At 44.2% G+C, this 12,818-nt stretch overlaps 1 pseudogene; it reads right to left on the reverse strand.

Moving 5' to 3' along the window:
- Positions 1 to 2,042: 2,042 nt before the first annotated feature.
- The window catches only part of LOC103645227 (uncharacterized), an 80,280-nt pseudogene continuing 69,504 nt past the window's right edge, over positions 2,043 to 12,818 (reverse strand).

A 12,818-nucleotide genomic window follows, 5' to 3' on the forward strand; every position in this document is an offset into this window, starting at 1 on the left:
GGGCGTCGACGGCGGCGGGCAGAGACAGAGAAGAGAGAAGGCGAGCGCGCGTGAAAATGAACCGCGCGCCGGGCCGGGACCGTGTTAAAAAACTTTATCTCCGACGGCTATTAACGAGGCCGTCGGACATAAGATTATATCCGACGGCTACGCTGCCAGCCGTCGGATATAATCTTATGTCCGACGGCCTCGTACATAGCCGTCCGAGATAAGTTGATATTTCCGAGAGCCCATGGTGGCCGTCGGACATAAGATTATATCCGACGGCCTCGTAGGAAGCCGTCGGAGATAAAGTGACTGTCGAATATTCGTCAGTTTACTGTAGTGGGTGTCCGATATGGCCACGAGCAAACAGGGCTGCAATAACAGTCTTCTACGGCCCTACACTCGGTGAGATCCTAGCTCCGCCACTGGTAAGGAGCAACTTCTTTGCTTCCTAAGTTCCAGCGTAAAAAGAGAAATAATTCCTGTTCGATTCAAACAGAGAACCGTACATATTCCTACGTTTAGCTGAGGAGCGATTTTCTTGAAAAAAAATTGCTCCCTAAAGTGTTGCCAGACGGCGCGGCCTCTTAGGTTCAAATACTAGTGTGGTTAAATTTTTTGTAAATATATATGACTGTTTTTATTTCTAGTTTGTACGACAACAAGAGATTCTCTAGTATGGACCCTGAGATTTCATTTAGATGGCCAAATGAACGGTATGTCTCGACATTGTCCGAGCCCATTGAGGCACATATATAGCAATAAGGATTGGACCGACACACTCTAATAGCAGATCACGTGGTATCATGCCTACTCATGGGTTATGCATGCCTTCAGCCCACGCATGGCATTGCAACATCTTTGCCAGGCCAGGGTGACATGACCTATACATAATACATATATAGTGTCGCCACCGCTACTTTAGCCTACTATGGCTGCTTGGGATTAAGGGAGGGGAGCAGGTGTCCTAGGAAGGAGCTCATAGAAGTGATACCAATGCAGGATCGAGCTCAGGGGAGACGTAGGAGGTGACTAGGTGAAGAATGACAACCCGGAGAAGAGAATACACAGAACAAAGGTGATAGATATATGTAGGAGCCAAGGTACAAGATAGGAGGTCGTATCAAGCCGGCCGGCCGGTATTCAGACAACGCTAGGCTAGAACGTTGTGATGGGACAACAGCTTAGGTATGACAAGACGACCATCAAGCCTAGGGTGAAAACGAGCCGAGCCGAGCCCTCCGACTCGCTGTCGAGTTGCCAAGCTAAGAAGTCCGACCATAAGCGTTAACTCGCTCTCCAAAATATAATATAAATCTTAAAAATAATGTAGTAACATATTTAAGATTAGTAAAATAAATATATTACTAATATAATTTAGAAAATAGGTTACTTTTGTATAGTAATCTCAAAAAACATAAACTAATCATCTATTTAGTACTTACACTATATGCTAATTATAATTTTATATAATAAATTGTTGTTGGATCGATGCACGAGTCCGCTCACGAGCCGAGCCAAGCTGGCTCTCTTTTTTCTTGAGCTAGAAAAATAGGCTCGGCTCGAACTCATCAATACCATATCTAGGCTGGACCAAAACAATAGGACATGAGTCATAGGCCATGGGCTTTATGGCCATATGTAGAGAAAGGATGTTCCACCTAGTGAAATTTTAACCCATTCTTGTCACTCTGAATTCCAAATGTTGCATCTATTGTTCTAGTATAAGAAAAGGAATACTTCAGTTATGATGGAAATAGTGTTCCAAAGGGGCGGAGCTGCGTGGTCTTATTGGGTCAGTTAACCCCTATAAAACTTGGTAAATCTTATACAAATGTACTATTAACTAAAGTATTTAGATGATGATTAATGGAAATGACCCCAATAAACTTGTTGCCTGGCTTCGCCCCTACCACACACAATTCATACGGTGGCGCAAAAGAAGCGGAGCAAGTTTGATTGTACGTCTAAGGCATCACAAATTACTACATATTTTCTGTCACACTTATCTAAGGTTAGACGCGACGCATAGGGGCCAGCGCCAGCACATGTCAGGTCTAGGTGAGAACCCCGAGCCCCACAGCAGGTACGTCCCGAGCACACGCGCCGTGGAGCGTCGCCACGCCGGCGAGCAGAGGGGCACCCCGCACGCCCACACGCTGCTAAGGCGAAAACCAACAACGGCATCAGCCAATGGCCAAGGGAAGACTGGAAATCACGGCTGAAAGTCGCCTAGAGGGGGGAGTGAATAGGGCGAATATGAAATTTATAAACTTAAGCATAACTACAAGCCGGGTTAGCGTTAGAAATAAGAACGAGTTCAAGAGAGAGGGTGAAAAACAAAATCTTAAGCAAATAAAGAGTGAGACACAAGGATTTGTTTTACCGAGGTTCAGTTCTTGCAAACTGAAAGTCGCCTAGAGGGGGGGTGAATAGGGCGAAACTGAAATTCTAAAAAATAATCACAACTACAAGCCGGGTTAGCGTTAGAAATATAATCGAGTCCGCAAGAGAGGGTGCAAAACAAATCGCAAGCGAATAAGGAGTGTGACACGTGGATTTGTTTTACCGAGGTTCGGTTCTTGCAAACCTACTCCCCGTTGAGGTGGTCACAAAGACCGGGTCTCTTTCAACCCTTTCCCTCTCTCAAACGGTCCCTCGGACCGAGTGAGCTTTTTCTTCTCAATCACTTGGAACACAAAGTTCCCACAAGGACCACCACAAGATTGGTGTCTCTTGCCTCAATTACAAGTGAGTTTGATCGCAATGAAGAATCAAAGAAAGAAGAAAGCAATCCAAGTGCAAGAGCTCGAAAGAACACAAGCAAATCTCTCTCACTAATCACTAGGGCGTTGTGTGAAATTTGGAGAGGATTTGATCACTTGGGTGTGTCTAGAATTGAATGCTAGAGCTCTTGTAAGTAGTTGAAGTGGAAAAACTTGGATGACTTGAATGTGGGGTGGTTGGAGTATTTATAGCCCCAACCACCAAACTAGCCGTTTGGTGGGGCTGTCTGTCGCATGGTGCACCGGACATGTCTGGTGCGCCAGCCACGTCACCAAAGCCGTTGGGTTCCGACCGTTGGAGCTCTGTCTTCTGGGCCCGCCTGGATGTCCGATGGCGCACCGGACATGTACTGTAGAGTGTCCGGTGCGCCAGTATGGGCGTGCCTGACTTCTGCGCGTGCTGGCGCGCATTTAATGCGCTGCAGGTAGCCGTTGGCGCCGAAGTAGCCGTTGCTTCGATGTCACACTGGACAGTCCGGTGTACACCGGACATGTCCGGTGAATTATAGCGGACTAGCCGTTACGAATTCCCGAAGCTGACGAGTTCCAGAGCCGCTCTTCCTTGGAGCACCGGACATAGTCCGGTGTACACCGGACAGTCCGGTGAATTATAGCGGAGCGCCTCTGGAGTTTCCCGAAGGTGATGAGTTCGACTTAGAGTCCTCTGGTGCACCGGACACTGTCCAGTGGTGCACCGGACACTGTCCGGTGGTGCACCGGACACTGTCCGGTGGTGCACCGGACACTGTCCGGTGGCACACCGGACAGTCCGGTGCGCCAGACCAGAGGGTGCCTTCGGTTATCCCTTTGCTCTTTTGTTGAACCCAATACTTGGACTTTTTATTGGCTAAGTGTGAACCTTTGGCACCTGTATAACTTGTTCATTAGAGCAAACTAGTTAGTCCAATTTATTTGTGTTGGGCAATTCAACCACCAAAATCATTTAGGAAATAGGTGTAAGCCTAATTCCCTTTCAATCTCCCCCTTTTTGGTGATTGATGCCAACACAAACCAAAGCAAGTATAGAAGTACATAATTGAACTAGCTTGCATAATGTAAGTGCAAAGGTTGCTTGGAATTGAGCCAATATAAATACTTATAAGATATGCATGGATTGTTTCTTCATTTTTAACATTTTGGACCACACTTGCACCATATGTTTTGTTTTTGCAAATTCTTTTGTAAATCCTCTTCAAAGTTCTTTTGCAAATAGTCAAAGGTAAGTGAATAAGATTTTTTTTTGCGAAGCATTTTCAATATTTGAAATTTTCTCCCCCTGTTTCAAATGCTTTTCCTTTGACTTAAACAAAACTCCCCCTAAATGAAATTCTCCTCTTAGTGTTCAAGAGGGTTTTGATATATCAATTTTGAAATACTACTTTCTCCCCCTTTTGAACACAATAAGATACCAATTGAAAATTTATCAATTGAGAATCATACCAATTGAAAAACTCTTTTTAAAATTAGGTGGTGGTGCGGTCCTTTTGCTTTGGGCTCTATTACTCTCTCCCCCTTTGGCATGAATCGCCAAAAACGGAGTCATTTGAGCCCTTGGAATTACTCTCTCCCCCTTTGGTCATAAATAAATGAGTGAAGATTACACCAAAGACGGAGTTCTTTTGCTTGGTGCTCAAGCTTTCTCCCCAAAAACGGAGAGTTGCTTGGAGTGACGGCGAAGGATGAGTTATGGAGTGGAAGCCTTTGTCTTCGTCGAAGACTCCAATTCCCTTTCAATACACTTATGACTTGGTTTGAAAGAGACATGATCAAAGGTATATAAATGAGCTATGTGTGCACATCAACAAAAGAAGTTCCTAGAATCAAGAATATTTAGCTCATGCCTAAGTTTGTTAAAAGTTTGTTCATCAAGTGGCTTGGTAAAGATATCGGCTAATTGATCTTTAGTATTAATGTAAGAAATCTCGATATCTCCCTTTTGTTGGTGATCCCTTAAAAAGTGATACCGAATGGCTATGTGTTTAGTGCGGCTATGCTCAACGGGATTATCCGCCATGCAGATTGCACTCTCATTATCACATAGAAGAGGAACTTTGGTTAATTTGTAACCGTAGTCCCTAAGGGTTTGCCTCATCCAAAGTAGTTGCGCGCAACAATGACCTGCGGCAATATACTCGGCTTCGGCGGTAGAAAGAGCTACGGAATTTTGCTTCTTTGAAGCCCAAGACACCAAGGATCTTCCCAAGAACTGGCAAGTCCCCGATGTGCTCTTTCTATTGATTTTACACCCCACCCAATCGGCATCCGAATAACCAATTAAATCAAATGTGGATCCCCTAGGATACCAAAGCCCAAACTTAGGAGTATGAACTAAATATCTCAAGATTCGTTTTACGACCTTAAGGTGAGCTTCCTTAGGGTCGGCTTGGAATCTTGCACACATGCATACGGAAAGCATAATATCCGGTCGAGATGCACATAAATAGAGTAAAGAGCATATCATCGACCGGTATTCCTTTTGATCCACGGACTTACCTTCCGTGTCGAGGTCGAGATGCCCATTAGTTCCCATGGGTGTCTTGATGGGTTTAGCATCCTTCATTCCAAACTTGCTTAGAATATCTTGAGTATACTTCGTTTGGCTTAGGAAGGTGCCCTCTTGGAGTTGCTTTACTTGAAATCCTAAGAAATACTTCAACTCCCCCATCATAGACATCTCGAACTTTTGTGTCATGATCCTACTAAACTCTTCACATGTAGACTCGTTAGTAGACCCAAATATAATATCATCAACATAAATTTGGCATACAAACAAGTCATTTTCAAGAGTTTTAGTGAACAAAGTAGGATCGGCCTTGCCGACTTTGAATCCATTAGTGATAAGGAAATCTCTAAGGCATTCATACCATGCTCTTGGGGCTTGCTTAAGCCCATAAAGCGCCTTAGAGAGTTTATACACATTGTTAGGGTACTCACTGTCTTCAAAGCCGGGAGGTTGCTCAACATAGACCTCTTCCTTGATTGGTCCATTGAGGAAGGCACTTTTCACGTCCATTTGGTAAAGCTTAAAGCCATGGTAAGTAGCATAGGCCAATAATATGCGAATTGACTCAAGCCTAGCTACGGGTGCATAGGTTTCCTTCGACTTGGGAGTATCCCTTGGCCACAAGTCGGGCTTTGTTCCTTGTCACCACACCATGCTCGTCTTGCTTGTTGCGGAAGACCCATTTGGTTCCTACAACATTTTGATTAGGACGTGGAACTAAATGCCATACCTCATTCCTAGTGAAGTTGTTGAGCTCCTCTTGCATTGCCACCACCAAATCTGAATCTTGAAGTGCTTCCTCTACCCTGTGTGGCTCAATAGAGGAAACAAAAGAGTAATGCTCACAAAAATGTGCAACACGAGATCTAGTGGTTACTCCCTTATGAATGTCGTCGAGGATGGTGTCGACGGGGTGATCTCGTTGGATTGCTTGGTGGACTCTTGGGTGTGGCGGCCTTTGTTCTTCATCCTCCTTTTCTTGATCATTTGCATCTCCGCCTTGATCATTGCCGTCATCTTGAGGTGGCTCATTTGCTTGATCTTCTCCTTCATCAACTTGAGCCTCATCCTCATTTTGAGTTGGTGGAGATGCTTGCGTGGAGGAGGGTGGTTGATCTTGTGCATTTGGAGGCTCTTCGGATTCCTTAGGACACACATCCCCAATGGACATGTTCCTTAGTGCGATGCACGGAGCCTCTTCATCACCTATCTCATCAAGATCAACTTGCTCTACTTGAGAGCCGTTAGTCTCATCAAACACAACGTCACAAGAAACTTCAACTTGTCCAGAGGACTTGTTAAAGACTCTATATGCCCTTGTGTTTGAATCATATCCTAGTAAAAAGCCTTCTACAGTCTTAGGAGAAAATTTAGATTTTCTACCTCTTTTAACAAGTATAAAGCATTTGCTACCAAAGACTCTAAAATATGAAATGTTGGGCTTTTTACCGGTCAGGAGTTCATAAGATGTCTTCTTGAGGATTCGGTGTAGATATAACCGGTTGATGGCATAGCAGGCGGTGTTGACCGCCTCAGCCCAAAACCGATCCGAAGTCTTGTATTCATCAAGCATGGTTCTTGCCATGTCCAATAGAGTTCTATTCTTCCTCTCCACTACACCATTTTGTTGTGGCGTGTAGGGAGAGGAGAACTCATGCTTGATGCCCTCCTCCTCAAGGAAGCCTTCAATTTGAGAGTTCTTGAACTCCGTCCCATTGTCGCTTCTAATTTTCTTGATCCTCAAGCCGAACTCATTTTGAGCCCGTCTCAAGAATCCCTTTAAGGTCTCTTGGGTGTGAGATTTTTCCTGCAAAAAGAACACCCAAGTGAAGCGAGAATAATCATCCACAATAACTAGACAATACTTACTCCCGCCGATGCTTATGTAAGCGATCGGGCCGAATAGGTCCATGTGTAGGAGCTCCAGTGGCCTGTCGGTCGTCATGATGTTCTTGTGTGGATGATGGGCGCCAACTTGCTTCCCTGCTTGGCATGCGCGACAAATCCTGTCTTTCTCAAAATGAACATTTGTTAATCCTAAAATGTGTTCTCCCTTTAGAAGCTTATGAAGATTCTTCATCCCAACATGTGCTAGTCGGCGATGCCAGAGCCAGCCCATGTTAGTCTTAGCAATTAAGCAAGTGTCGAGTTCAGCTCTATCAAAATCTACCAAGTATAGCTGACCCTCTAACACTCCCTTAAATGCTATTGAATCATCACTTCTTCTAAAGACAGTGACACCTACATCAGTAAAAAGACAGTTGTAGCCCATTTGACATAATTGAGAAACGGAAAGCAAATTGTAATCTAAAGAATCAACAAGAAAAACATTGGAAATGGAATGGTCAGGAGATATAGCTATTTTACCAAGACCTTTGACCAAACCTTGATTTCCATCCCCGAATGTAATAGCTTGTTGGGGATCTTGGTTTTTCTCATAGGAGGAGAACATCTTCTTCTCCCCTGTCATGTGGTTTGTGCACCCGCTGTCGATGATCCAACTTGAGCCCCCGGATGCATAAACCTACAAAACATGTTTAGTTCTTGACTTTAGGTACCCAAATGGTTTTGGGTCCTTTGGCATTAGATACAAGAACTTTGGGTACCCAAACACAATTCTTTGACCCCTTGTGCTTGCCCCAACATATTTGGCAACTACTTTGCCAGATTTGTTAGTCAGAACGTAAGATGCATCAAAAGTTTTAAATGAAAAGTTATGTTCATTTGATGCACTAGGAGTTTTCTTCTTAGGCAACTTAGCACGGGTTGGTTGCCTAGAGCTAGATGTCTCACCCTTATACATGAAAGCATGGTTAGGGCCAGAGTGAGACTTCCTAGAATGAATTCTCCTAATTTTGTCCTCAGGATAGCCGGCAGGGTACAAAATGTAACCCTCGTTATCTTGAGGCATGGGAGCCTTGCCCTTAACAAAATTAGACAGTTTCTTAGGAGGGGCATTAAGTTTGACATTGCCTCCCTGTTGGAAGCCAATGCCATCCTTGATGCCAGAGCGTCTCCCACTATAGAGCATACTTCTAGCAAATTTAAATTTCTCATTTTCTAAGTTATGCTCGGCAATTTTAGCATCTAATTTTGCTATATGATCATTTTGTTGTTTAATTAAAGCCATGTGATCATGTATAGCATTAACATCAACATCTCTACATCTAGTACAAATAGAAGTGTGCTCAACGGTAGATGTAGAGGGTTTGCAAGATTTTAATTCTACAACCTTAGCATGCAATATATCATTCTTAGTTCTAAGGTCGAAAATAGTAGTATTGCAAACATCAAAGTCTTTAGCCTTAGCAATTAATTTTTCATTTTCATTCCTGAGGCTAACAAGAGATAAATTCAATTCTTCAATCTTAGTAAGCAAATCATCATTATTATTTCTAAGATTGGGAATTGAAACATTACAAGCAATAGAATCAACCTTAGTTAACAAATTAGAATTCTCATTTCTAAGGTTGTCTATAGTCTCATGGCAAGTGCTTAGCTCACTAGATAATTTTTCACATTTCTCAACTTCTAGAGCATAAGCATTTTTAACTTTAACATGCCTTTTGTTTTCCTTGATTAGAAAGTCCTCTTGGGAGTCCAAGAGATCATCCTTCTCATGGATGGCACTAATCAATTCATTTAATTTCTCCTTTTGTTGCATGTTTAAGTTTGCAAAAAGAGTGCGCAAGTTATCTTCCTCATCACTAGCATTTTCATCGCTAGAGGATTCATATCTAGTGGAGGATTTAGATTTAACCTTCTTCTTTTTGCCGTCCTTTGCCATGAGGCACTTGTGGCCGATGTTGGGGAAGAGAAGTCCCTTGGTGATGGCGATGTTGGCGGCATCCTCGTCGTCGGAGGAGTCGCTAGAGCTTTCGTCGGAGTCCCACTCCCGACAAACATGGGCATCGCCGCCCTTCTTTTTGTAGTATCTCTTCTTCTCCTTTCTTCTCCCCTTCTTGTCGTCGCCCCTGTCACTGTCACTAGATATAGGACATTTTGCAATAAAATGACCGGCCTTACCACATTTGTAACACACTTTCTTGAAGCGGGGTTTGTAGTCCTTCCCCCTCCTTTGTTTGAGGATTTGGCGGAAGCTCTTGATGACAAGCGCCATCTCCTCGTTGTCGAGCTTGGAGGCATCGATTGGTTGTCTACTTGGTGTAGACTCCTCCTTCTTCTCCTTCGTCGCCTTAAATGCGACCGGTTGTGCCTCGGACGTGGAGGGGCCATCAAGCTCGTTGATCTTTCGTGAGCCCTTGATCATAAATTCAAAGCTCACAAAATTCCCGATTACTTCCTCGGGAGTCATTAGTGTATATCTTGGATTGCCACGAATTAATTGTACTTGAGTAGGGTTAAGGAAAATAAGAGATCTTAGAATAACCTTAACCACCTCGTGGTCATCCCACTTTTTGCTCCCGAGGTTGCGCACTTGATTCACCAAGGTCTTGAGCCGGTTGTACATATCTTGTGGCTCCTCCCCTTGGCGAAGACGGAAGCGACCGAGCTCCCCCTCGATCATTTCCCGCTTGGTGATCTTGGTGAGTTCATCACCCTCGTGCGCCGTCTTGAGCACGTCCCAAACTTCCTTGGCACTTTTTAGTCCTTGCACCTTGTTGTACTCCTCCCTACTTAGAGAGGCGAGGAGTATGGTTGTGGCTTGGGAGTTGAAGTGTTCGATTTGGGCCACCTCGTCTTCATCATAATCCTCATCCCCTACGGATGGTACCTGTGCTCCAAACTCAACAACATTCCATATACTTTTGTGGAGTGAGGTTAGATGAAATTTCATTAAATCACTCCACCTAGCATAATCTTCACCGTCAAAGATTGGCGGTTTGCCTAATGGAACAGAAAGTAATGGAGTATGTCTAGAGGTACGAGGATAATGTAAGGGGATCTTACTAAACTTCTTGCGCTCATGGTGCTTAGAAGTTATGGAGGGCGCGTCGGAGCCGGAGGTAGAAGGTGATGAAGTGTCGGTCTCGTAGTAGACCACCTTCCTCATCTTCTTTATTTTGTCGCCACTCCGATGCGACTTGTGGGAAGAAGTCTTCTTCTCCTTCTTCTTTTCCTTCCTCTTCTCCTTGTTGCGGGACTCTCCCGATAGGGTTTTCTCGTTGCTTGTAGTGGGCTTTTCGCCGGTCTCCATCTCCTTCTTGGCATGATCTCCCGACATCACTTTGAGCGGTTAGGCTCTAATGAAGCACCGGGCTCTGATACCAATTGAAAGTCGCCTAGAGGGGGGGTGAATAGGGCGAAACTGAAATTCTCAAAAATAATCACAACTACAAGCCGGGTTAGCGTTAGAAATATAATCGAGTCCGCAAGAGAGGGTGCAAAACAAATCGCAAGCGAATAAGGAGTGTGACACGTGGATTTGTTTTACCGAGGTTCGGTTCTCGCAAACCTACTCCCCATTGAGGTGGTCACAAAGACCGAGTCTCTTTCAACCCTTTCCCTCTCTCAAACGGTCCCTCGGACCGAGTGAGCTTTTTCTTCTCAATGACTTGGAACACAAAGTTTCCACAAGGACGACCACAAGATTGGTGTCTCTTGCCTCAATTACAAGTGAGTTTGATCGCAATGAAGAATCAAAGAAAGAAGAAAGCAATCCAAGTGCAAGAGCTCGAAAGAACACAAGCAAATCTCTCTCACTAATCACTAGGGCGTTGTGTGGAATTTGGAGAGGATTTGATCACTTGGGTGTGTCTAGAATTGAATGCTAGAGCTCTTGTAAGTAGTTGAAGTGGAAAAACTTGGATGACTTGAATGTGGGGTGGTTGGGGTATTTATAGCCCCAACCACCAAACTAGCTGTTTGGTGGGGCTATCTGTCGCATGGTGCACCGGACAGTCCGGTGCACACCGGACATGTCCGGTGCGCCAGCCACGTCACCAAAGCCGTTGGGTTCCGACCGTTGGAGCTCTGTCTTCTGGGCCCGCCTGGATGTCCGATGGCGCACCGGACATGTACTGTAGAGTGTCCGGTGCGCCAGTATGGGCGTGCCTGACTTCTGCGCGCGCTGGCGCGCATTTAATGCGCTGCAGGTAGCCGTTGGCGCCGAAGTAGCCGTTGCTTCGATGTCACACTGGACAGTCCGGTGTACACCGGACATGTCCGGTGAATTATAGCGGACTAGCCGTTACGAATTCCCGAAGCTGACGAGTTCCAGAGCCGCTCTTCCTTGGAGCACCGGACACTGTCCGGTGTACACCGGACAGTCCGGTGAATTATAGCGGAGCGCCTCTGGATTTTCCCGAAGGTGATGAGTTCGACTTAGAGTCCTCTGGTGCACCGGACACTGTCCGGTGGTGCACCGGACAGTCCGGTGCGCCAGACCAGAGGGTGCCTTCGGTTATCCCTTTGCTCTTTTGTTGAACCCAATACTTGGACTTTTTATTGGCTAAGTGTGAACCTTTGGCACCTGTATAACTTGTTCACTAGAGCAAACTAGTTAGTCCAATTTATTTGTGTTGGGCAATTCAACCACCAAAATCATTTAGGAAATAGGTGTAAGCCTAATTCCCTTTCAATCTCCCCCTTTTTGGTGATTGATGCCAACACAAACCAAAGCAAGTATAGAAGTACATAATTGAACTAGCTTGCATAATGTAAGTGCAAAGGTTGCTTGGAATTGAGCCAATATAAATACTTATAAGATATGCATGGATTGTTTCTTCATTTTTAACATTTTGGACCACACTTGCACCATATGTTTTGTTTTTGCAAATTCTTTTGTAAATCCTCTTCAAAGTTCTTTTGCAAATAGTCAAAGGTAAGTGAATAAGATTTTTTTTTGCGAAGCATTTTCAATATTTGAAATTTTCTCCCCCTGTTTCAAATGCTTTTCCTTTGACTTAAACAAAACTCCCCATAAATGAAATTCTCCTCTTAGTGTTCAAGAGGGTTTTGATATATCAATTTTGAAATACTACTTTCTCCCCCTTTTGAACACAATAAGATACCAATTGAAAATTTATCAATTGAGAATCATACCAATTGAAAAACTCTTTTTAAAATTAGGTGGTGGTGCGGTCCTTTTGCTTTGGGCTCTATTACTCTCTCCCCCTTTGGCATGAATCGCCAAAAACGGAGTCATTTGAGCCCTTGGAATTACTCTCTCCCCCTTTGGTCATAAATAAATGAGTGAAGATTACACCAAAGACAGAGTTCTTTTGCTTGGTGCTCAAGCTTTCTCCCCAAAAACGGAGAGTTGCTTGGAGTGACAGCGAAGGATGAGTTATGGAGTGGAAGCCTTTGTCTTCGCCGAAGACTCCAATTCCCTTTAAATACACTTATGACTTGGTTTGAAAGAGACATGATCAAAGGTATATAAATGAGCTATGTGTGCACATCAACAAAAGAAGTTCCTAGAATCAAGAATATTTAGCTCATGCCTAAGTTTGTTAAAAGTTTGTTCATCAAGTGGCTTGGTAAAGATATCGGCTAATTGATCTTTAGTATTAATGTAAGAAATCTCGATATCTCCCTTTTGTTGGTGATCCCTTAAAAAGTGATACCGAATGGCTATGTGT

Source organism: Zea mays, chromosome 1, assembly GCF_902167145.1.
Source record: "Zea mays cultivar B73 chromosome 1, Zm-B73-REFERENCE-NAM-5.0, whole genome shotgun sequence".
NCBI classification, from domain to species: Eukaryota; Viridiplantae; Streptophyta; class Magnoliopsida; order Poales; family Poaceae; genus Zea; species Zea mays.